This window comes from Hyaena hyaena, unplaced genomic scaffold (assembly GCF_003009895.1).
Source record: "Hyaena hyaena isolate Hyena2069 unplaced genomic scaffold, ASM300989v1 scaffold_51, whole genome shotgun sequence".
NCBI classification, from domain to species: Eukaryota; Metazoa; Chordata; class Mammalia; order Carnivora; family Hyaenidae; genus Hyaena; species Hyaena hyaena.
The window spans coordinates 655079-682339 of NW_024080683.1; positions in this window are offsets into that span (position 1 = coordinate 655079).

Consider the following 27261-nt stretch of genomic DNA (forward strand, 5'->3'; position numbering starts at 1 on the left):
AACTTGTAAAAGATCAAAAGCACCACTGTTGCCTTCAGCAGTAGTTTTGTTAGTGTGACTAAGAAGTGTCCCAAGTGATGTGTGAGCTGAGCAAGGTGAGAAAGAGTTTCCTGTGCAGTTCTTTGCTTTGTTACTTCCCAGAAAGGGAGATATTACAGGTGCCCCTCGTTGTCCTTCCTATCATCTTATGGATGGAGATCTAGTCTAGGAGCAGGTAACCTCCTTTCTTGGCCTAGCTTTGCTACTCATCACCTTGTAACTTTCAGCTAGTATTTTAATTTTCCAGCCCTCAATTTCCCCATTTTTAAAATTAGGAAGCTTTGGATATCCCTTAATTCTGAGATCTTTAGTTCTGGCATTATATAACTTGAACACAGATGTTGGTGGTTTTTTTTTTTGTTTTTTTTTTGTTTTTTAATTTTAGAGAGGGACTATGAATAGGGGAGAGGGGCAGGGAGAGAGAGAGAGAGAGAGAGAGAGAGAGAGAGAGAGAGAGAATCTCAAGCAGGCTCTATGCTCAGTGGGGAACCCAACACAGGGCTTGATCCCACGACCTTGGGATCATGACTTGAGCCAAAATCAAGGGTCAGATGCTCAACAAACTGAGCCACCCTGACGTCCCAAACCTAAGATTTTTCTGAATTGTGTTGTGATGCATATGTCTCACTGACTTTTATGTCTAGTTCACATTTTTGCCTTTTCATTATCTAGACCAATCAGTTTTCTTTTCATTTTTTAAATTTACATCTCCCTCAGTAGTAATACTCATGACTTTACACACTTGATGGCACATTTGCACGTGTGTGTATGTGCACACAAACACACACAATCTCCAGCTATTTACATTTTTTGTTCTTCCATGTAATAATACATTTTGTGAAATTCTGGTGTAGTATGTTTTTTAAATGTTGATTTACCTTTGAGAGAGACAGAGACAGAGCATGTGTAGGGGAAGGGCAGAGAGAGAGGAAGACACAGAATCCAAGGCAGACTCTGGGCTCTGAGATGTCAGCACAGAACCCAACGTGGGACTTAATCCTACAAACTGTGAGATCATGACCTGAGCCAAATTTGGACACTGAGCCACCCAGGTGCTCCTGGAGAAAGATAAATATACAAATGCTCAAAAATTGAATTTTTCTGTCTTGACTAGCTTATCTGATGTGCCAATTTAATTTCCTATTAGCCCAAAGGCAATATGAAGTGTATCACTGGCTTTGCTCTTAACTAGCTTTGAGAAATGGCAACCTTCATCCTACCAGTAACACCTGTTGATCTATGCCTGAAATTCTGTGAAACACAAATGTACCATAGATTATAAGATCAGAAGATCAGAGAAAGGGGAAGAGGAGGGTTAGAAATATCATTCAGGTCAAGTTATGGGTAATAGAATTTCCTTTTTTTGTTTGTTTTACTAAGAAACCATTGTAGCCTATGCTAATACACCATTTATGTGCTTCTATCTCCTCTATATTTTGGTCTTGAAGTGCAGTTGCACATACACTGGAGTGAGTGAACCCCCCTTTTAGAGAATTAAAATATCTAACAGGCTTACACTTATTTAATTGCTTTTGGAAGATGAATTCTTTACATGTCTTGGTTTTGAAAGAGTTCCATAAAGAATTGGGAGTCATGAAAAAACACAGCAAGTTTAACCTAGGCTTCATTTTGAGATCACCTGATATCAATTAGCATTCCTCTAGTTTGGGGCTGATTTATGATGCCCTTGTAAGGCCCTGAAAATATGAAAGCAGAGAAGCAGTATTTCAAAATGCGGCATAAAATCAACAATAAAATGTATATTTATAACCTGAAAAGTATGATTTCATCCTGGAGAATTACCAACCCAATAGCAGTAATAACCATGATTTTCATTGTACCATATTGTACTTATTAAGCACTTCAGGGAACTTGTGAATAAATCAAATTGTGGGATCAGTTTTGGATATCTGAACATATTTTTAAATATTGTAAAAATGTGGAAAAGTATCACAACTGGTTATTATTTGTTCATGTTTTCCAAAAGGGTTTTAATCATAAACTCATTCTTAACATCCTCCTACAAGCTGGACTGAGCCTAGAACGGCCTGTAAAGTGACATAGTTTTAATAAATGCAGATTAAATGTGGTCATGAGATAAGATTAGACCCTTCAAAAACCCCATTCAAATACCACAGTTTCTGATTGATGCTCATAAAAGTCAGGGAGAGCTAGGTGGTTTGGAGGATGCAATGTTATCAGAGAATTTAGGGTGATGTATATGCCTGCTTTTGATTTAAAATTTTAATAAAAAAATCAGTATGGGAAGTTAAGGCACTGAATTGAAATACTCAGCTTACTCTGTTTTTATTATATTGGCTTCCACAAGTCAAGGTAATTCAATCCAACCAACATTTATTGACAGTGTACAATGTGTTAAGCACTGCGATAGGCATGGGGGCTACAAAATCAAGAGAGTAGTTTGGGGAAGCTTTCTCTGGCATAGAGAGCAGTGTGAGAGAGTTAACGTCACAGACTGACATCAGAGCATTGCCTTCCCTGACTTGGTTAGTGTTCTGAATTTAGATCATTGATTCCAGTGGGCTAGAGATGCGCGGGTTGGCCTGGGTCTGTAGAGGTCAGTATCCCCAGTGAGCCATTTTAGTGTTGTCCTAGGTTAAATTTCAAATAGCAGCTGCGTTAACCTGTGAATTCTCACTGAAGTAGCTTTAGATGGATAGTTTACCTAATGAAAAGTGCTTACTACTTCTTAGTGGGAATAGGGATGGTGACAGGGGCAAATCCAAGGAGTTTTATGATCAGGAAAGACAAACAAGAGTTTTAAACATCCCATTTTATTGATATTCCTTTTTACAGGGCTATTAGATCATAGGTTTTGTAGGTGAAAAATAAAGCATTTGTGCCTATGATGTATACATAGCAGGATGTGAGGCTCCCTCCATGTTCCCAAAGGAAATGATAAACATGAATAAGCCTCAAAGAATTGGCAGGCGTGTCCTAAAGGGTGCTCCTGGGAAGGTGATTGATATTGATGATATTGGAGAATGGTTTCTCCTCCAAGTTTCCCAGCTATTTCCTGATAATGGGTCCCCAGTTCAGTGGGTGGAAGGCCATACACTCTCATTATCAGAATAGCATGTTAGGCATTGGGATGTCACTTGGGCTGTCCCTGCCCTGCACCATGTTACCCCAATGTAGGAGATTGGGAAACTTTTATAATCCCTTGGGTTCTTGGCTTTAAAATATCTGACCCACAGTCTTTGTACTCATATGCACATTTAGTGATACAGTCAGGGAAGTAGCTTTTATCCTATTCTTTTGTCTCTTTACAAAGGGTAAAAAATTCTGGGAGGTGATGGGGGAACAAAGGAAATCAAGTGAAAAGAGGTTATTGAAAACCTTTTTGATTTACTTTCCAAAGGGCTCCATTTTCAGTTTCGAACTTGCCTGGATACCAAACAGTCGTTCTGACTAAGCAATAAAATGTTGTGATCGTTGTAGAAATAAACATAAAACCCAATGAGTCCCTTCTGACATTTAACTATTGTTTCTCCCTTAGTAACATACACTGTGGGACTATCTTGCTGGAGAGGTGCAGACCACACAGGGGCCAAATTTTAATTGCTCAGGCAACCGATTGAATTGGTAGTTTCTTATAATAAGCAGATAATCCAAATATCGTTTGCTTATGTGAATACTAATAATAATTATCGTGGCCACCATGTGTTCAGTACTTTGTAGGGATATATTATGCTATATATTTTAAATAATGTGCTTTTTAAAAAAATACCTAAAAAATGTTTATTTATGTAGTTTGAGAGAAATAGAGCACAAACGTGAGAGGGGCAGAGAGTCAGATAAAGAATCCCAAGCAGGATCAGCACTGTCAGCTCACAGCCTGATGTGGGGCTTGAACCCATGAACTCAGAGATCATGACCTGAGCCAAAATCAAGAATTGGACACTCCAACTGAGCCACCCAGGGCCCCCAGCCAATGTGCTTATTTCATTTAATGTAAGCCTTAGAGTATTCCTGTGAATTAGAGATCAGTGTATCTGTCTACTTAAAAGAAAAGTAAAGCTTAGAGAAATTATGAACTGAGTTAGAGCAGGGATCTTAAATCCAGCCATTTTTCATTCACAGCCCATCCCTTATTACTATTATTATTATTATACTCTGCTGCAATTTTGGTAGGGTATGTGAAGTTTTCTGATGTGATTTTCATGTTTTATGAGACTGGAAATGTACTTCTCAGTAAAACCCCTTGATGGACCCCTGTAAAATGGAAGGATATAGCAGAAAGTAATGTTTCCCAGACAGGGTGTTATGGACTAAATGTTTGCATCTCCCCAAAGTTCATATGTTGGAGCCCTATCTCCAATGTAATGGTTTTTGGAGGTGGAATCTGAGAGGGGATTAGATTTGTGTGAAGTCATGAGGGTGAGGCCCATATGGTAGGATAAGTACCTCTCTCCTCACGGTGTGAGGACACAGAGAGAACATAGTCCCCCCCACAGCAGGTATAAAGCCCTTGCTGGGATTCTGAACTGGCTGACACCTTGATCTTGGACTTCCCAGCTTCCAGAACTGTGAGAAATAAATTCTTATTGTTTAAGCCACTCAGTGTATAGTATTTTGTTATGGTGCCCAAGCTGATTAAGACAGTGGGTTTTATGGGGCACCTGGGTGGCTCAGTCAGTTAAGCCTCCAACTTTGGCTCAGGTCATGATCTCATGGTTCGTGGGTTCGAGCCCCACGTTGGGCTCTGTGTTGACAGCTCAGAGCCTGGAGCCTGTTTCAGATTCTATATCTTCCCTCTCTCTCTGGCCCTCCCCTGCTCGCGCTCGCTGTCTGTCTCTCTCTCTCTCTCTCTCTCTCAGAAATAAATAAAAGAAACCAGTGGGTTTTGAATGATTTGGGTCCTGAAATCAATTATTAGTATATTGTGAGCAGTATGTTTTTTTAAAAAATGTTTTTTATTTATTTCTGAGAGAGAGAGAGAGAGCGAGCAGGGGAGGGTCAGAGAGAGAGGGAGACACAGAATCCGAAACAGGTTCCAGGCTCTGAGCTAGCTGTCAGCACAGAGCCTGACATGGGGCTCGAACCCACGAACCGTGAGATCATAACCTGAGCCGAAGTTGGACGCTCAACCGACTGAGCCACCCAGGCGCCCTGAGCAGTATGTTTTTTTAAAATGGAAATAGAAGAGAATAGAATTGAACATTTCAGCATACACAGTAGTAGGGAGAACTATTGTTGAGTGAAACTTTTGGCATACATGTGTATTCATACACACATAGGACATGTGCACACATATATTTAATTTTTCATCTATATATGACATATATGTGTATGCACATATATGTGTGTGTTTACAGTATGAAATGTGTTTGTCACTATGAATTTCACTAAAATGTTTGAGAACCACTGCTTTAGGATGTGGATATGTTGGGGAAGTAGGATTGAGAGATCTCTAACTTACCCTGCATAAGGAATAGAGAGGGGTTTGAGATATTTAGGTGGGTAGGGGAGTTAACCTAGGGAAGATTGAGGAGGAAGTAAACAGAGCAAGGAGGTTCTAGCTACATGACAAGAGACTGACCCCTGAGTGGGGAAAAAAAAATGACTATAGTTTTCCAGGAGGAAGAAATGGTTGAGGGACTTAAATAATAGGAATGTCTAGTTCATGCATTATATTGTTCACTGTACAGTTCTCACTGTGCCATATTTTTATCCCTCCCCTCTCTCCTTTGCTAGAAATCTTCAGTGCAGTCATCTTGGTGTACAGCATGGGGCCAGTGCTGGGGTGGGATGTAAGAAAATCAGCAAGGTATCCAACAATACCAAGTACAGAATGAAGGATTTGAGCAGGAGCAGGGATTTGGGACCCGAGGTCACCTGCAGTTTTGGGGGGAAGAATTCTTAGTTTCCCAATACATCTGAGGAAATGAGGGTTGAAGTCACCTTGACCTACATCTGGAAGTACAATGTGCCTCTAGTAAAGCTAGTGACTTAAGAGATGTCCAAGAGGTTAGGACCCCATGTTTTTCCCCATCCATTCGTGCTTTTTTTTTTTTTTCCTCCTGCCATTCCAATGTAGATCACAGACAGGTGTAATAACTCAGTTGCAGAGAAGAGAAAAGCATGTGTATATGCTTGTATCTGTTTCTGTATATGGCCAGGTGCTCACATGGTACCAAACCTTATAGTGTATGTTATGTGTGGCATTTAGGAATAATGAAAGGCACGTTGGTTTGGCCTACAGAGGCATGGATTATCATTTGGTTTTGCCCTCTTTCAAACTATTGTGAGTTTTTTTTTTTTAAGAACTTTTATTATTTATTTTGAGAGAGAGGGAATATCTTAGGCAGGTTCCATGCTCAGTGTGGAGCCCAGTGCAGGGCTGAATCCCACAACCCTGGGATCATGAACTGAGCCAAAGTCAAGAGTCTGACACTCAACTGACTGAGCCAACCAGGCACCCCACTACTGTGAATTAAAAAAAAATTTTAATGTTTATTTAGTTTTGAGAAAGAAAGAGAGAGATAGTATGAGAGAGAGAGATAGCACATGAGTGGGGGAGGGACAGAGAGAGAGGCACAGAATCTGAAGCAGTCTCCACACTCTGAGCTGTCAGTACAGAGCCCGAGGTGGGACTTGAACCTACGAACTGTGAGATCATGACTTCAGCTGAAGTTGGCACTCAACCAACTGAACAACCCAGGTGCTGCTGAGTTTTTGTTTTGTTTTGTTTTATGTAGGCTTCATGCTCACCATGGGCCTTGAATTCATGACCTGAGATCAGGAGTCACATGCTCTACTGACTGAACCAGCTAGATGCCCCTCAAACTATTGTTGATTTATTGAGCAGTCTGTCACTTTGGCTTTCTTCCTGTAGAAGGAAGAGGAAAGGTTTCATTTTCTTCTGGCCTATAGCAGTTCTAATGTCTGTTCTAAAGCAATGGTGTGTGATATGAGTCCTTTCAGACTCCATGAAGACTCTTAAGCAGCTTCAAAATGGAATGGTAGAAGGAGAATCCTTTCCTTAGAACTTTTTTCTCTCCCTCTCCTCCTTGGTCCATAGTTTCACCAAGAGAAATTGTATTTCTTGGGACCAGTGCTGAGGTGGGGTGTAGATAAAGCAGCTAGGTATCCAACAATACCTCTGTTGTTTCATGTATTGAAACATTTGTGCCTGTTTCATGTATTGGGATTCCCTTTGCAAAAATAAATTGTTGAAAAACCACTGTATTGGACAATGTACAGGGAGGCTGTTCACTTTGAATGACTAAGAAAGGGCTTGAAATCTGAAACTAATAGAAAAAGAAGCCATTGAAAAATAATTTCCATGGATAACTTTGAAATCTACAAAAAGGCTTGAAAAACACCTGACAGCCTATTTTATGATAGGTGGAGAGCAATATTGTTAGTGATGAGTATGTTCTAACTATTCAGACAGTATTTGATGGGGGTACCTTTACATATTCTAAAATTCTTTTGGGGTGGCATAAATTGTCTTTTTCTAATTAAAAGGTGACATAAGTATATGAATATAGTAAATGTAAGAACTTTATTCCGGAACTTGCCTAGTTCAGGGTGAACACACAGATTTGGTCCAGGTCTCTCACAGATGGAAAGTTGTCTGGGCCACCTTTGGGATTAAATCTTCCCATTCTGAAAGTTTGATACTAGCCAGTTCTACTGCAAATCCAAGTTGGCCAATATCAAGTTGGAGCTGATGAGCAGAAAGGAAGGAAGTGGTGTGGGAGTAAGTCCGGAATACCATAGCAGCTAACATTTATTGAACACTTATTATGTACCAAAATCTGGCCTAGGTATTTGTCTTATAACTCTTACCACAACTCTGTAATTAAGTGGTATGGATGTGAAACAGGCTTAGCAAGGTTAAATCATTTCCCCAAAGTTATTATACCTGGCCAGGGATTGCCGATTAATGGTTCCAACTTCTTTTCATCTTTAATTATGCCAAGTGGCTGCTCATAACAAAATTCATCTTAAGCTTTAGTTATTTGAAGCATTGTTGAACCATACACATTTTAGTCTGAGGTCTTTATTTTTTTTTTTTTAAGTTTATTTATCTGGAGAGAGGGACAGAGAGAGGCAGGAAGTAGGAGAGAGAGAATCCCAAGCAGGCTCCACACTGTCAGCAGAGAGCCTGAAGCAGGGCTCAAACTCATGAACCATGAGATCATGACCTGAGCTGAAACCAAGAATCAGATGGTTAACCAACAGAGCCATCCAGTCACCCCTAATGCATGGTCTTTAATCTCATCTTCTTACTATATTCATTTAGTCACTCAAAAATCTTCATAGAGCCTGTGCTATGTGGGAGGCATTATGTATGGCACTTAGAGGTTGAAACATAATTTAAATATACTTCTTTATCCATCAAATTTCAGAATCTAGTAGAACTGGTAAGATACCTACATAAAAAATTAAAATTTGAGCGAGAAACTGATAAGTGTCCTATGAGTTACAAGACTGAGAGAAGGGAGATAAAAATGTTTCTATCTGTAGAGAAGTCTTGTGGAGGAGGTGTCTTTCGGATAGACCCTTGTAGGGGATATGGTTGGTACATGTGGATTTGGATTCAGAAAGGAGCTCTGGGAGAAAGAAAGAACATGGATAGGCCCATGTGTTCAATGAACGGTGGGAAGTAGACAGGGCAAAACTGTCTGGGAACCAGACCAAGGAAAGGGAACTGTAGAAAGTAAAGTTGGGAAGATAGATTGGATCATATTAGAGCATGGCGTTGCTGGAGCGTGGGGGAAGGGTGGTCTGGACTCAGGCTGCGGAATGCGGTCATGATTCTCTGGGAACAGATGAATAACCATCAGAAATTGATGAGCAGGAACGTGACATGACAGAACAGGGCCTCAGAAAGACTCACCAGGCTGCAGTGCATACAGAGGATGTGTGGAGAGTGGGAGAGGCAATTTAGGAAGCTTTCGGAATAATCTGAGTCTGGGACATTGAGTGGCTTGAATAGGGAGGGGGACAGGGATGTGGGACAAGTGAGAAGGAGGAGAGAGTAAACATGGATTTGGAGGTTGAAGCAAATGGCTGGGGAGATGGGCGGGGCAGTGGACAGAATAGGGCATGAGGAAGAAGCCTCGGGATTCCAGGGTAAGAGGATGTGTCTGTGACAGGCCGACTTGACCAGTAGGAGGGACATGAAGAGCAGATGGCTCCAAAGCAGGGGGGCCTGGAATCATGAAGCCTAGTGCAGTGTAAGCAAGTAAAAGGGCAAACACACAGTGAAACCGGCAACAGTACAACAGCATCCAGCCGGGCACTACATCTGGGTGACAGTGGCAAGATTTATATATTTTTCATCTTAATTTCCCTCGCATCAGTGTTAAAGGCCTTGAGAGTAATGAGGCATTGCCCACTGGCCTGTGAGATAGTCCAGATTGGGTATCATAAGAGTGAATTAATACAAATATTTGGCTTTGATTGAATGACTAGTAATATTTTTAAACATGGTTATATCTGTCAGACATCTGTTTTGTCTTAGAGGAGAATATTTTTCACCGAAATGACTGATGGTTTTAACATCCTTGGGACATAGCCATGTTTGTCAGGAGAAGAGGCATCCGCCTCAAGCCGTCTGAGACTTTGGCATCAGGAACATTTTCCTGATCTTCTTCATGGAGGCCACCCCGAAAGTGGAAACATGACTGGTATCTTGTGATAAGATTAGGTCTGGGGATAACGCATCTTTCATTTGAATTTTTTTTTGTGTGGAATAAATTTTTTAAAGTTTACTTGTTTTTAAGAGAGAGAGAGAGAGGGAAAGATGCAGAGAGGGAGAAAAAAGATAGCACACGAGCAGGGGAGGGGCACAGAGAGGGAGACACAGAATTCGGAGCAGGCTCCAGGCTCTGAGCTGCCAGCAGGGAGCCTGACACAGGGCTCGAACTCATGAACCATGAGATCATGACATGCACTGAAGCAGGACTCTTAACTGTCTGAGCCCATGTGGTAGAATAACTTTTTCTGTTCCCAATTAAAGTTTAACTTTGTAGCCTTATTTACAAACATGAAACTGCAGGCTATTGAGCGTGTACTTTCCCAACTCTGTCCTTTCTTTGGCTCTTCTGGAGCAGGTTTACTCCAAACATTCAGTTCTTGTCCCTCAGTAGATTCTGGTGCTGCTGGCCATGCCTAAGATCGGAGACTGGGCAGATGTTCTCTACCAAAGCACAGATTGGCCTCAAAGCCATGCATGTGACCAGATGTGTTTTGCAGCAGAAGACTCTGAGATACAGTTCTGGTTCCTTGGTCAATGGCACACAGAATTGTAAGGACCGGGCCCTTGAATTGGACCGAGCTCTACAAGCTTTAAGAGTGACATTTGAGGTGACTTGTTCTAGGAACAGAGTTGAGTGATTTGTAAGCTTATAATAGACTAAGTGACTTTCCCCCTCTTGTCTGTCCTGGTCTTGCGTTCCTCAGACGTCTGGCAGGAAACACAGCAACAGGCAGCTGAAAATGAAGCTTTCACAGGCTTCTCTGCCATTAAATGTGTTCCCTAGGAGAGCCCTTGTAATAAATCCATCTCCATGATGGATGGATCAATTGGTAAACCATAAAACCTTACCTTATTAGCTGGAGGAGAGTGTCATAAGAGTAAGGGACCACATTTAGATGAAAACAGAAAATTCAGAACCATATGGATTGTCTTTCCAAATATTCTATAACCGATTATTTATTATTTGTGATCTTAGAAACTTGAAATGTGTTAATTGCACATGAGTTGTGAGATAAAGCAGGTAGGATGAATGTGTTCTTTGGAGGCTATATGTTGGTTTTCTTATTTCCTGAATTAGTTGTGTTTACTATGAAAAGCCACTCATGGCCCCAGAGATTTAACTAAATACTCAGGATCCTATAGAATATCTAGGAATATATGATTAAATATGATCTTGTGGGGCCCAGAAGGTAGATTGTAGGTGTACACATGATGGGGGACACACTCGGAAGAATGAAGGCAGTGGTCAACGGGGTTTGAATGAATGGAAACTGAGAGGGTCCAGGCCTCCTTGAAGTAAAAATTGCCTCTGTGAGGAGTCTGAGGAGCATTCTCTCAGCTAAAAAATACCATTGAGGACCCAAGGGAGAAAATACCTAGAGAACCCCAGTGACAAAGTATAAATTTTATTTATGAGGACTGTATTATTTTTATTTCCATTTGTTCAGATGAGGGAACAGAGGATCCGTAGGTTATATAGGTAGGGAGTGAAGCTGAGTATTTTCTACTTCAGATGCCATAGTTTTTGTCTGAAGAAAAAAGCATATTAGAACTTACTTTTTAAAAAAGTATTTATATCTGTTTAATTGGGTAGATCCCCAAAGCAGCAATCTGTTCCTAACGATTCCTGACACCTGTTGCATGGCCCTCTATGAAGAATGAGGGTGTACGTCGTGGAGTTACTTCATGTACTTGAAGACCACTGTGAAATCACGTATATGTCTTATGTCTAAGCCACACAGCCTTGAGGGCATAGGCAGCTGAATTCACAATCTAGGTTTCTTCCCACCTCCTGTAGACTTACTTAGCCTGATGGTGATTTTGTGGCATTAGAAAGACTTGGGGTCCTTGTCCCCTCTGAGTGTGGCAGTGTATTTGCAAAGCACCTGCTCTCTGAGCCACACAGAAGTACCAGTGCCACTTATTTTTTAGGACTGGGCCAGTGACCATTCCATGTAAGTTTTTTTTGAGGGGGAGAGGGGAGGATCCATCCATTAAATAGGCAACTAAATACAGTTTATTTTAAAATCTTTTGTCTTTTCACAAATGAAAATACAGTTTTTGTCAAACCAGGAATCCTGAATTTTGGTTTAAACAAAAAAGGCAAGGGTAGAATCTAAATGTCCATCGATAATTCTCAGTACTATTTCAGCACAGTTAATATTTACCCTGACCAGCGCTTGAATTCTGGAAACAACAGTTACCAACTTTTACAGTTTGTGTGGCCAAGTATACCAAAAGGGAGGTAGCGTAAAGTCCCAACCATGGGCTTGCTTTCTGTCAATAGTCTGTTTACAGATCTTGTGACAGCTCACGTTGAGAAAAGAATCGGATGCATTATTTTTTTTTTTTTTGTAAAAGAACCCAAGAAATAGCTCCCCTTTTCTTGCTCTGTATGAGCCTGAGTAAGAACAAATGTGATGGTGGCGAGGATGTGGAGAAACAGGCACCCTCCTACACTGTTGGTGGGAATGTAAACTGGTGCAGCCCCTCTGGAAAACAGTGTGGAGGTTCCTAAGGAAACTCACACTAGAACTCCCCTAGGACCCAGCAATAGCACTACTAGGAATTTACCCAAGGGATATAGAAATGCTGATGCATAGGAGCACATGTACCCCAATGTTCATAGCAGCACTCTCAACAATAGCTAAAACATGGAAAGAGCCTAAGTGCCCATCAACAGATGAAGGGATCAAGAAGATGTGGTTTATCTATACCATGAATACTACATGGCAATGAGAAAGAATGAAATCTGGCCATGTGTAGCAACATGGATGGACCTTGAGGGTGTTATGCTGAGCGAAATAAGTCAGGCAGAGAAGGACAAATACCATATGTTTGCANCTTGACGGAGGAACAAGGGGGAGAAGAAGGGGGGCAATGGTGGGGGAAAGGGAGAGAGGCAAACCATGAGAGATTCTTGAATGCTGAGAACAAACTGAAGACTGATGGGTGTGGGGGGGGGGAGGAGGGATGGGCATGGAGGAGGGCACTTGTGGGGATGAGCACTGGGTGTTATGTGGAAACTAATTTGACAATAAACTATTTGTAAAAAAAACAAAACAAAAAACAAATGTGATGGTGTGCTAGTTAATAAATGTGGGGGGCTACTGATGATCTTGAGTTCTTAACACTACCTAGTGTAGATTTTGTGCAGTTGCATTTCTTCATGGGTTGGGATGAGAGGGTCTTGGAGTTTTTGTTCCAGTGACTGATGTACTTGGTTAGCCAACAGTGTCAAACCAAAGCAGGCCAGGGCTTGGCCGCGGATTTCACTGCCCCCTGCAGACTCATCCAGAGTTCTCCTGAAGTGACTAGAAGCATGCAATTGCTGTCTTTTATGTATCCAATCTGCCTTTTCATTGCACACTCTCTCGTCGCTCTCATGATTTTTCCTGCGAAACAAGGAAAGTCCAATATCTTCTTTTCTGCCTGTCAGGAAATGCCTCATTCTTATTCTGTCCTCAGTTTCTTAGAGCAGCATCTCCTCAGGCTTAGAAAGAAAAATGAAACCATGAAGCAGGGTGACGTCTGCTGGAGTGTTTATACCATTTAATGCCTGACTTGGGTTAGTATAAATCAAAATATAAAAGCGTTTTATTTTCTGATGAAAATTTCTCTTGTTTTTTTTTTGGGGGGGGCAGGGAGGATGGTAGAATATGGGTTGGCAAATCCAATGGGAGTGCGTATAATATGGTTGATAAGTTAATAATACGAGGCATAGTCTGGTAACAGAGGTTATACACCTCCTCAGAGGCCTCTAACAGAGTTTGTAAGACATCAAAATAGAACTTGAAATAACTCAGATAAGACTCCCCTGGACTTGTGATGGAGGTTACTAGCCTGGATTGAACTATTTTTAAGTACCAGGCCCTATCGAGCACTTCCGTGCATTCCATACAGTCTTTACAACGGCCCTGTGGTGTAGGACTATTGGCACCATTTTCAGATGAAGACAATAAAGTTCTGAGCAATCAACTAATTTGTCAAGATCACAGAGTTGCTAACTGACTGAGCTGGGAATCCTCTCTTCCTTAAAGCCTCTTGGGATCCCCCAGTGAGAATCTCATAAGCTTGTTGAAAGGAATGCTGGGATACCCTTGAGAATACTGGTTGCAGGTGTCCAATTACACACCCTGAAGCCAGATGATACTTGGCATTGGTGAGCAGAATGGCTCCAACACAGGTGGAGGAAGCAGGACATATACGTGAGGAGGGTTTATGATGGAATTAAAAGCAGGCAGACCTCAGTAGAAGGTCTTGGATAATATCCTTTTTGACTAGGGTTCTCCGTCTTCTAGGGAAGGGGAGAGCAGCTACTTTTCATTTTCCTAAAACCTCAAGATCCTTGGGCTGGCAGGGGCCTGACCATGCCATAGTCTGCATGTGAAATGCTGATACTGAGGTGTGTGGAAGGTTGTGTTTGAGTGTGTAAGGGGCTGAATCTTTTCCCTTTGAGGACACCCAGAAAACCTCAGAAGAGAAGGCCAAAATCTATCTCTGAGGAGACATAGACATGGTTGGCTTCTGACTGATGATGTGAGGATACTGGTTGGAAACCTAACTTCATATGCTTGCTCATTTTACAAATCCATAAAACCATGTCATATATAATATGGATCAGAAAACACAGAGACAGAGAGTGAACTCTGGTAATAACCACATGACCTGGGCAAAGACTGAGTGTATTTCAGAAAATGTGTTGAATAAGTGTCAAATTCAGGTTCAAAAGATATTTTATCTAGCATGTTCACATGTCATGTAGTTGAGAATATTCCACAGTGATCTAGGTGTTCAATTGGAGTAAAGGTCTCTGTTCTCTTGATATTCAAAATGTGGTTCATGGCATCAGCATCAGCTGGAAGCTTGTTGGAAATGCAGTCTCAGATCCCATCTCAGATCTACTGAATGAAAGTCTGCATTTTAAAAAGATCCCTGTGTGGTGTGCACAGTGAAATCTGAGAGCCACTGTGCTAAGCCATGTAAGATACAGCAGAGTTTACCAGGGATATTCATCGGTGCACTTAATCCTGGCTGCACATTTGAATCAGTTGGGCAGTCCTACCTAAGACCAATTAAATCAGATTCTTTGGAGTCGTAGGGCTAAGTTATTGGCATTTTCTTTTTTTTTTTTTAATTTCTTTTTTATTTTTTAATGTTTTTATTTATTTATTTTACAAATAGTTTATTGTCAAATTAGTTTCCACATAACACCCAGTGCTCATCCCCACAAGTGCCCTCCTCCATGCCCCTCCCCCCTACATCCATCAGTTCTCAGTTTTTGTCAGCCTTCAAGAGTCTCTCATGGTTTGCCTCTCTCCCTTTCCCCCACCATTTCCCCCCTTATTCTCCCCCTTGTTCCTCAGTTAAGTTCCTCCTAATCCTCCTATACGTGCACACATATGATATTTGTCCTTCTCTGCCTGACTTATTTCACTCAGCATAACACCCTCAAGGTCCATCCAGGTTGCTACACATGGCCAGATTTCATTCTTTCTCATTGCCATGTAGTATTCATGGTATAGATAAACCACATATTCTTGATCCATTCGTCCATTGATGGACACTTAGGCTCTTTCCATGTTTTAGCTATTGTGGAGAGTGCTGCTATGAACATTGGGGTACATATGCTCCTATGCCTCAGCATTTCTGTATCCCTTGGGTAAATTCCTAGCAGTGCTATTGCTGGGTCATAGGGGAGTTCTATTGTTAGTTTCCTGAGGAACCTCCACACTGTTTTCCAGAGGGGCTGTACCAGTTTACATTCCCACCAACAGTGTAGGAGGGTGCCCGTTTCTCCACATCCTCGCCAGCATCTAGAGTTCTCTGATTTGCTCATTTTAGCCACTCTGACTGGCGTGAGGTGGTATCTCAGTGTGGTTTTGATTTGTATTTCCCTGATGAGGAGGGATGCTGAGCATCGTTTCATGTGTCTGTTGGCCATCTGGATGTCCTCTTTGGAGAAGTGTCTGTTCATGTCTTCTGCCCATTTCTTCACTGGGTTGTTTGTTTTTCGGGCGTGTAGTTTGGTGAGTTCCTTATAGATTCTGGATATTAACCCTTTATCTGATATGTCATTTGCAACTATCTTTTCCCATTCCGTTGGTTGCCTATTAATTTTCTGGGTTGTTTCCTTGGCTGTGCAGAAGCTTTTAATCTTGATGAGGTCCCAACAGTTTATTTTTGCTCTTGATTCCCTTGCTTTTGGGGATGTGTCAAGTAAGAAGTTGCTGCGGTGGAGGTCAAGGAGGTTGTTTCCTGCTTTCTCCTCTAGGGTGTTGATAGTTTCCTGTCTCACGTTCAGGTCCTTTATCCATTTTGAGTTGATTTTTGTGCATGGTGTGAGAAAATGATCTAGTTTCATTCTTCTGCATGTTGCTGTCCAGTTCTCCCAACACCATCTGTTAAAAAGGCTGTCTTTTTTCCATTGGATATTCTTTCCTGCTTTGTCAAAGATCAGTTGGCTGTATACTTTTGGGTCCACTTCTGAGTTCTCAATTCTGTTCCATTGGTCTATGTGTCTGTTTTTGTGCCAATACCATACTGTCTTGAGGATGACAGCTTTGTAGTAGAGGCTGAAGTCTGGGATGGTGATACCTCCCGTTTTGGTTTTATTTTTCAGTATTACTTTGGCTATTCGGGGTCTTTTGTGGTTCCATACAAATTTTTGGATAGTTTGTTCTAGTTTTGAGAAGTATGCTGGTGCAATTTTGATTGGAATTGCATTGAATGTGTAGAGTGCTTTAGGTAGTAATGACATCTTAACTATATTTATTCTTCCTATCCATGAGCATGGAATGTTTTTCCATTTCTTTGTGTCTTCTTCAATTTCCTTCATAAGTTTTCTATAGTTTTCATCATACAGATCTCTTGTATCCTTGGTTAGGTTTATTCCGAGGTATTTTATGGTTTTTTGTGCAATTGTGAATGGGATCAGTTTCTTGATTTCTCTTTCTGTTGCTTCATTATTGGTGTATAAAAATGCAACCGATTTCTGTACGTTGATTTTGTACCCTGCAACTTGGCTGAATTCTTGGATCAGTTCTAGTAGGCTTCTGGTGGAGTCTGTCGGGTTTTCTATGTAGAGTATCATGTCATCTGCGAAGAGTGAAAGTTTGACTTCCTCTTTGCCAATTCTGATGCCTTTGATTTCCTTTTGTTGTCTGATGGCTGATGCTAGGACTTCCAGCACTATGTTAAACAACAGTGGTGAGAGTGGACATCCCTGTCGTGTTCCTGATCTCAGGGGGAAAGCTCTCAGTTTTTCCCCGTTGAGGATGATGTTAGCTGAAGGCTTCTCATAGATGGCTTTGATGATGTTTAAGTAGGTTCCTTCTATCCCAACTTTCTCGAGAGTCTTTATTAAGAAGGGATGCTGTATTTTGTCAAATGCTTTTTCTGCATCTATTGACAGGATCATATGGTTTTTATCTTTTCTTTTATTGATATGATGGATCACATTGATTGATTTGCGAATGTTGAACCAGCCCTGTAACCCAGGAATGAATCCCACTTGATCTTGGTGGATGATTCTTTTGATATGCTGCTGGATTCGATTTGCAAGGATCTTGTTGAGAATTTTTGCATCCGTATTCATCAAGGATATTGGCCTATAGTTCTCTTTTTTTGTTGGATCTCTGTCTGGCTTGGGAATCAGAGTGATGCTGGCTTCATAAAATGAGTCCGGGAGTTTTCCTTCGACTTCTATTTTTTGGAATAGCTTGAGAAGAATTGGGATTAATTCTGTTTTAAATGTCTGGTAGAATTCCCCAGGGAAACCATCAGGTCCAGGGCTCTTATTTGTTGGGAGATTTTTGATCACTGATTCGATTTCTTCACTCGTTATGGGTCTGTTCAGGTTTTCTATTTCTTCCCGTGTGAATTTTGGTAGTGAGTGTGTGTTTAGGAATTTGTCCATTTCTTCTAAGTTGTCCAATTTGTTGGCATATAATTTTTCATAGTATTCCCTGATAATTGCTTGTATTTCTGAGGGGTTGGTTGTAATAAGTCCATTTTCATTCATAATTTTGTCTATTTGGGTGCTCTCTCTTTTCTTTTTGATAAGCCTGGCTAGAGGTTTGTCAATTTTGTTTACTTTTTCAAAAAACCAACTCTTGGTTTCATTGATCTGTTCAATTGTTTCTTTGGTCTCTATGTTGTTTATTTCTGCTCTAATTTTTACTATTTCTCTTCTTCTACTGGGTTTAGGGCGTTCTTGTTGCTCTGCCTCTAGCTCCTTTAGGTGAGCTGTTAGATTTTGGACTTGTGCTTTTTCTAATCTCTTGAAATAGGCCTGGAGAGCAATGTACTTTCCTCTTAGGACTGCCTTGGCCGCATCCCATAGATTTTGAATTGTTGTGTTTTCATTTTCATTTGTTTCCATATATTTTTTAATTTCCTCTCTAATTGCCTGATTGGCCCATTCATTCTTTAGAAGGGTGTTCTTTAACCTCCATGTTTTTGGCGGTTTTCCAGACTTCTTCCTGTAATTGATTTCAAGTTTCAAAGCATTGTGATCTGACAGTGTGCATGGTATGATCTCTATTCTTTTATATTTATTGAGGGCTGCTTTATGTCCCAGTATGTGATCTATCTTGGAGAATGTGCCATGCGCACTTGAGAAGAAAGTAAATTCCCTGGCCTCAGGATGTAAAGTTCTAAATATATCCGTCAGATCCATCTGGTCCAATGTGTCTTTCAAGTCCATTATTTCTTTAGTGATTTTCTGTCTGGTTGACCTATCCATTGCTGTAAGCGGAGTATTAAAGTCCCCTGCTATTAGCACATTCTTATCTATAAGCTTGTTTCTGTTTGTGATTAATTGTTTTAGATATTTAGGTGCTCCCATATTCGGTGCGTAGACATTTATGATTGTTAGTTCTTCCTGATGGATGGACCCTGTAATTATTATGTAGTGCCCTTCTTCATCTCTTGTGATTGTCTTTAATTTAAAGTCCAGTTTGTCTGATATAAGTATCGCTACTCCGGCTTTCTTTTGATTTCCTGTAGCATGATATATATTTCTCCATCCCCTTACTTTTAATCTGAAGGTATCTTCCCGTCTAAAATGAGTTTCTTGTAGACAGCATATTGATGGATTTTGTTTTTTAATCCATTCTGCTACCCTATGTCTTTTGATTGGAGCATTCAGCCCATTTACATTCAGTGTTATTATTGAAATATGTGGGTTTAGAGTCTTTGTATCTTTTGTAGGGTTCATGTTTGTGGTGGTGTCTCTGGTATCTTTGTTCCTTGCAACCTTTCCTTCAGAGCGTCCCCCTCAGGATTTCTTATAGGGCTGGCTTAGTGGTGACAAATTCTTTCAATTTCTGTTTATTTGGAAAGGTTTTTATCTCTCCTTCTATTTTGAATGATAGGCTTGCTGGGTAGAGGATTCTTGGCTGCATATTTTTACTGTTCATCACATTGAAGATCTCCTGCCATTCTTTTCTGGCCTGCCACGTTTCAGTAGATAGGTCTGTCACCACTCTGATAAGTTTGCCTTTGTATGTTAGGGCCCTTTTCTCCCTAGCTGCTTTCAAAATTTTCTCTTTGTCTTTATATTTTGCCATTTTTACTATGGTATGCTTTGCAGAAGGTCGATTCAGATTACGTCTGAGGGGGGTCCTCTGAACCTCTTGTATTTCAATATTTACTTCTTTTCCCAGGTCGGGGAAGTTCTCTGCAATAATTTGTTCCAGGACTCCTTCAGTACCTTTCCCCCTCTCTTCCTCTTCTGGGATTCCTATGATACGGATATTGTTGCGTTTGACCATGTCGCTGAGCTCTCAAACTCTTCTTTCATGTTCCTGGATCAGTTTGTCTCTTTTTGTGTTGGCTTCTTGTTTTTCTATAATGGTGTCTTCTAAATCACTTATTCTACTTTCTGCCTCTTCAATCCGTGCATTGGAGGCCTCTAATTTATTATGTATCACATTTATTGCATTTTAAAATTCTTCATGCCTATTTTTATTTTCCATTCTATCTGTATCCATAGTTTCTTTGATGTCCCGTATGTTTTTTTCAAGCCCAGCTATTAATTTTACCATTATTAGTCTAAAATCTTGTTCAGTTATGCTGCTATCTGTTTTGAGCAGTTCATTAGCTGTCATTTCTTCTTGGAGTTTCTTTGGAGGAGAGCTCTTTCGTTTCATCATTTTAGTTAGCTTTCCGGCTCTTGTTGGTTTCAAAGACCTGTTAATGCTCTCTGTATCTATGAGCGCTGCTCTATCCAAGAAGACTCTTTGACTGTCCAGGGCCTATCTTTTCAGAGAGTGTTTTTTGAATGGTCTCTCTTGGTCTCTCTTGTTGGGACCTTGGTTATTTTATTTTCCTATTCGTAGTGATATTTGGGACTCTCCAGCTTGTGTACTCTGGCTTGTTTCTTGAGGTAGCCCTGGAAAAGAAAACAGACAGACAAACACACACACAGGGAGCAGGAGCACACAAACGCACAGTCTAATTCAACTAACATGCAAAGCGAGAGGGAAAACGAAAAAGTTAAAAGACGGAGGAGGGAGGGTGAATAATAGGGAGTAGAAAATACATAAAAGGGTCAAAAAGGAGAAAAGAAAAGGAAAAAAGAAGAAAACCGATGGACAAAGAACGGTTTAAAGCATANGGGAAGGCGAATAATAGGTATAAAATACATAAAAGGGTGAAAAAGGAGAAAAGGAAAGGAAGAAAGAAGAAAACCGATGGACAAAGAACGGTTTAAAGCATATAACCGGATTTCCCAGCTACAGTTAAATAGCCGTGTGTATGCAGTGCTGGTTGAAGAGCATAGAGAAGGAGAGAGAAGACCGGGCAGGATGAGGTAAAATTGGAAATGGAATGAACAGGCAGAAGTGATCCGAAGCTTTTTTCAAAGAGGTAAAGGGTAGAATATGGTTGGATAGGTGAGAGTAGGATGCTGGTATTATCCAGAGAAACTATATAGTCTAATTACTCCTGAGAGAAAGAGATGAAAAGGGCGGGAGGTGTAGAATTTACATCTACAGAATGGACTAAATTTGATTGTTTAAGCACGCCGGTGACCAGAGGTAATCAGGTCAGTGTTTTGCGGAAAAAAAGAAAAAAAAAGAAAAAAAGAAAAAAAAAAACCCAAAACCAAAACCAAAAAACAAAACAAAACAAAACAAAACAAACAAACAAACCAAAAAAGGGGGGGAAGGGAGGAGGGCAGCTCTCAAGCAGGCATGGGCGTGGTGCGATCCAATGAGTCAGGCGCAGTTCTGCCTGGAGGTTGTAGGGAGGAGAGTGGCGGCCCTCCACCTCGCTTTTATAGGCGTGTAAACTCCCAGGGCCAGGGGCACAGCCAAAGTTTGTTGTGCTTTTCAACCCAGGCCGGTCCCAGCCTCCAAATCCTAGGCGCCCCGCTGAAATTGCCTCAGGCGATCCCCTGGCTACCCCCTCAGGGCGATTCCAATCTTCCAGGCTGGCTCTGGGGGCGGAGCCAGAAGCCTCTGCTCCTCCTCCTCCGGGTGGGGCTGGGGGGCCTGGGCTGGGCGGGGGGCCTTGTGTGCCGGCGCGCTGAGCCCGCTGGGGTGAGGAAATCAAGTTCCCTCTGTGTCTCAGTCACCCAAAACACGAACTCAAGGTCACATCTGCCAGTTTTCAGCGCCTTGTCTTCCCTCTAGAGCTCCAGCCAGCCAGGAGCACGGCCGCCGGCGCCTGCGCGCCTCCTCGGGGGTCAGAGCCCACCTCGAGGGTAATGGCTGTAGGCACGCAGCCTCTCCCGGCCAGCCAGGCGCCCGCACAAAGAAGCAAATCGGAGCGCAGCCCCTCCTGGGCGACTTGGGGCGTGGAGGGGCCTGACGCGCAGGTATTTTGTGCGCAAAGATTTTCTACTCCCCGAGCGGAGGTTTTTCCCCCAGCGGAGGTTTTTCTGTTTCAGACTCTCTTTTTCCCCTTTCACTCCCCACAGAGGGGGTGGCCCGTCTCTCCAGTCTCCAATCCAGGCCCGATTTCTACTTCCCCAGTTCGCACTCACGTCAGAAGTCTTTCTCAACGGAGTCTGCGTCCTTTCTCTCCCAATCTCTTGGGTGTGGTACGGTTTCCTATGGCTTCAGATCTTTTCCGTGTGATGCCTGGGCGCGAGTGCAGGTACGGAGCTCCCTACTTCTCCGCCATCTTGCCCCTCCCCTGGTATTGGCATTTTCAAAAAGCTTCATAATGTGCTCCTAGATGGTGCGTGCCCCATGTGAATGTGGCAATGTTGCTTTATTGGTAGGAGTTCAGCATGGTTGGCTCTAACTATGTGTAAGTGTGGGAGTGTAGGCAGCACGCTAACACTCTTGTTAGTGGTTTAGAGGAGTGAGTATAGGAGGTACAGATTCTGTGTGCCAGTGATGGAGAGTTGCACAAAATTGCTCACCAACCCCTTGAAACCCATCAGGATGAAAATGTTAAGTGACTGTCACCAGAAGGAGAAAGTGTGGGCGCATGCCACAGTCCTGCTAATCTGAGGGAACCTCCATCCTCACACGTCAGATCTATGCAGGGGTCAGAGTGAACTGCCGGTGAACAGTGATCCAGCAAAGGAAGGCTGTGATTAGAAGACAAAGAGTCTGAGCACGTGAAATGCAGGAGCAAGAAATCATGGTGTCCCCCTTCCCTGGTACTTGATATGGTGAGGACTTCATATAGATTTGTCCGAGTTAGGATGCGGGTGATGAACTGCAATTATAATTAACTTTCACAGGTGACTAATAAATGTCAGGCGTGGAGTAAAGTAAAAAAAAAAGGTTGACTTTATCTAGTATGTTGAAAAGAAAATGATGGGTGGGATGCCTGGGTGGCTCAGTCGGTTAAGCGTCTGACTTCAGCTCAGTTCATGATCACACGGTTCTGTAGGTTCGAGCCCCACATCAAGTTCTGTGCTGATGACATCCAGCTCTATCCTGGAGCCTGTTTCAGATTCTGTATCTCCCTCTCTCTCTGACCCTCCCCTGCTCATGCTGTCTCTTTCTCTCTCTCAGAACAAACAAACAAACAAAAACATTTGAAAAGAAAAGGGGAGAGCTTAACAGTTTTCAGTTGTACGAAAAAGTGCTTTTATGTGAAAGATGATGATGAGCTGATCTCTTTCAGCAGTAGGAGATTAAGATAGAGAATAGAGGTTAGATAAAAAATGTGATAAAATCTGATAAAAAAATGTGAGGAGACTGTGAAAAGGGGTATGAGGAAAGGAATCTATATATGCTAATATTGCTTTGGGGCCCCAGAACCAAAAACAGGAACTTAATAATATATCTGGAATGCAAGGTCCCCCAGAAAGGGTAAATATGATCCTCTCGTAAGTTGCCCTCTCTACGTAGGGAGGGAGACATTGTCCTGGAATTCCATAAATGGTCACACATTGACAAAGTTGGTGATCCTTGAGTTAGCTAAACACCTGAGCTACTGTTGACTTCTGTACGCTCAGCCTTAGCCTACTAGGTCTAATGGAAAACTTTTTCTGATAAAGGGCATCTACAAATTACCTTCAGCAAACAACAGACTTGATGGAAAATGTGTCTAAACATTATCTTTAAGATTGCAAACAAGACAGTGGTGCCCGCCCTATCCACTTTGATTCAACATTGTTTTGGAGTTCCCAAACAACATGTAAGACAGCAAGGAAAAATAAACTTATATGAATGTTGGAAAGGAAGAACAAACGTTTTAATTCACAGATGATAGGAGTAATTAGGATTTATTGGAAAGCAAAAGAATCTATAAGTAAATGATTGGACTTACTCAGAATTTGATTATGCTGCTGGGTGTAAATATCAGTTTGGTAGAACCAGTCACATTTCTGCATATCAACTACAATTGGAAATTAGTTTTCAAAAGATAACATTTGTAATACGATAAAAAAAATCAAAGGACCAGAATTTTACTTGCAGTTAAGGTGGGCAAGGATATTTCAGACCACCTTTCAGAGAAAAGCTACACATATCCAAAAAAAAATTAGTGTTTGAAGGTATAGAGAGCTGTGTCGGCAGTGAGAATTTTTCAGCTCAAATCTGAAATAAGAGAAAACTGCAAGAGAATGAGCACAGCATTTGGAGGTTGCTTTTAGGTTACCTTTCAATCACTTACGAATTCTGAAAACAGAAGCAATGGCCAAGAGATCTAGAAACTGACTAGAGCTTTCAGCAGTCGTACAGAGACAGAGGGATAAAAGGCAGAGTTCAGGACTTAGTAAGAAGAGGGTGCCCTAATGAATACCCCAAGCTTTCAGTTAAGACCCCAAGAGGCCGTACAGTAGGAGTAAGAGTGAACCAGAACCAGGCAAATCCTCCTAGGACTAAAGATCAAATCATTTTAATCCCCACTGGACCTTAGCTGCCTGTAGAATTAACTGCAGTTAAATCCCCTCTTGAGGATAATAACAACATCCAGAGCAGCAGAAAAATTGTCCTGCATGCTATCAAAAAAATTAGATATACGACAAGATAAGACTTGACTTATATAAGGGAAAATAACGGAAAAAATTACAATGAAAGCAGACCTTTCAGGGAGGTAGGTCCAGTTGTTTCAGTTATCACATATAGATGTTAAAATAATTATGATTAGTGCATTAAAATAGTTAAAATATGGAGAATGTTGCCAAAGAATGAGAAACTAAAAAAAATCAAATGGATATTCTAAAAGGGAAAAACTGCAATACTAAAATTAAGAAACCGGTGAATGGGCTTAACTTCAGATTAGAAACAGCAGATGAGAGCGTAGGTAAACTGATCAATCAGAATACAATGCGGATAGAGGATAGCGAAGAATGAGGCTGAAAAGGATGGACGGGTTTAGAAACAGCATAGATATATGGGGCAGAGTGAACATGTCACAGACCAAAAGTGGACAAGGAGGAATGTGGCAGATGCAGTGTTTAGAGAAGCGATGGCTGGAATTTTATATAACAGATGAAAGACTTCAAGCCATAGATTCAAGGAGTGCTGTAATTTTTCTGAACAAGAAAATCACCTGTGGGCACATTATTTCCCCTTGTTTGCTTGATTCTGGTGTTTCTTTTAGATTAACTGTCGATCTTGCTATCACTCCTGTGAGGCTTATGCATCTTTTTTTCTCTGACTTGCACTATCCAGTAGGTGATTATTGGCAGAGAAGTAGAAAATAGACCCCCTGAATATAAAATGGATCCATCAATATAAGGACGTTTGCTACAATGATTTGGGAGAGTGAAAGAAAAAAGTTGTTTTGTTTGGAGTCATTGTTTTTATTCTTTTATTAAGTTTTTAATTTTAATTCCAATATAGTTAACGTATAATGTTCTATTTGTTTCAAGTGTACAATATAGTGATTCAACAATTCTGTGCATTCTTCAGTGATCATCATAATATGTGTACTCCTTAATCCCCTTTACCTGCTTAACTCATCCCTCCACTCACCTCCCCTCTGGGAACCATCAGTTTGTTCTCCATAGTTAAGAGTCTGTTGCTTGGTTTGTCTCTCCCTCTTTTCCTTTGGTTTGTTTTGTTTCTTAAATTCCACATAGGAGTGGAATCATACGCTGTTTGTCTTTCTCTCACTTATTTCACTAAGCATAATACTCTAGATCCATCCATGTTGTTGCAAATGGCAAGATTTCATTCTTTTTATCACTCAGTAACACTCCATTCATCAGTGGATGGACTTTGGGCTACTTCCATAATTTGGCTATTGTAAATAATGCTGTAATAATCATAGGGGCACATGTATCCCTTATGAATTCATGTTTTTGTATTTCTTGGGTAAATACCCTGTAGTGTGATTACTGGATCATAGAGTAGTTCTATTTTTAACTTTAAAAAAGTTTTATTTCGTTTTGAGAGAGAGAGTACAAGCGGGAGAGGGGCAGAGAGAGAGAGGGAGACAGAGGATTTAAAGTGGGCTCTTCATGGACAGCAAAGGGTCTGATGCAGGGCTTGCACTCATGAACCGTGAGCCAGTCAGATGCTTAACCAACAGAGCTACCCAGGGGCCTCTATTTTTAACTTTTGAGGAACCTTCATACTGATTTTGTACAATGGCTCTACGCGTTTGCATTCTCACCAACAGTGCACAAGGGGTCCCATTTCTGCACATCCTTACAAATGTGTTTCTTGTATTTTTGATTTTAGCCATTCTCACTGGTGTGAGGTGGTATCTCATTATATTTTTGATTTGCATTTCCTAGATGCTCAGTGGTGTTAAGCATTTTTTCATGTGTCTATTGGAGGTCTGTCTTCTTTGGAGAAATGTCTCCTCATGTCTTCTGCCTATTTCTTAGTTGGATTATTCATTTTTATGAGTATGTATTGGAGTTGTATAAGGTTTTTATATATTTTAGATACTATACCTTATGATACATTTTTTGTAAATATCTTCTCCCTAATAATTCAGTAGGAATAACTAAAAGTTCTCTCTTAGTTGTGTTGTTTCCTTCACTATGCAGAAGCTTTTTATTTTGGTAGAGTCCCAGGGGTATATTTTTGCTTTTGTTTCCTTTGCCTCAGGAGACTTATGTAAAAAAGATGTTGCTGTAGCCAGTGTCAAAGAAATTACTGCCTGTGCTCTCTTCTAGGATTTTTATGGTTTTATTATGTCTCACATTTAGGTCCTTAATCCACTTTGAGTTTATTTTTGTGTATGGTGTAGAAAGAGGTTTGGTTTCACTCTTTTGCATGTAGCTGTACAGTTTTTGCAACATCATTTGTTGAAGATGCCCTCTCTTCCCGATTGGATATTCTTTCCTGTTTGTGAAAGATTAAGTGACTATATAATTGTGGGTTCATTTATGGATTTTCTATTTTGTGTTATTGATCTTTGTGTCTATTTCTGTGCCAGTACCATACTATTTTGATCACTATAGCTTTGTAATTTAACTTGAAGTCTGGAAATGTGATGCCTCTAGTTTTGCTTTTCTTTTTCAAGATTCCTTTGACTATTCAGGGGCCTTTTGTGATTTCATACACATTTTAGGATTTCTTGTTCTAGTTCTGTGAAAAGTGCTATTGGTTTTTTTTATAGGGATTGCATTAAATATGTAGACTGCTTTGGGTAGTATAGACATTTTAAAAATACTTGTTCTTCCTGGACATGAACATGGAATGTCTTTCCATCCTTTTGTGTTATCTTCAGTTTCTTTCTTCAGTGTTTTATAGCTTTCACCTCTTTGGTTAAGCTTATTCCTTGGCATTTTATTAATTTTGGTACCATTGTAAATAGGATTGTTTATCTTTCCACCGCTTCATTATGAGTGTATAGAAATGCAGCGGATTTCTGTGTATTGATTTTGTATCCTATGACCTTACTGACTTCATGTATCAGTTCTAGTAATTTTTTGGTGGTCTTTAGGGTTTTGTGCATATAGTATCATACCTTCTGAAAATAGTGAAAGTTGTACTTCTTCATTACCAATTTAGATGTCTTTTATTTTTTTTTCTGTTTGATTGCTGTAAGCAGGATGTCCATTACTATGCTGAATAAAAGTGGTGAGAGTAGACATCATTGTTTTGTTCCTG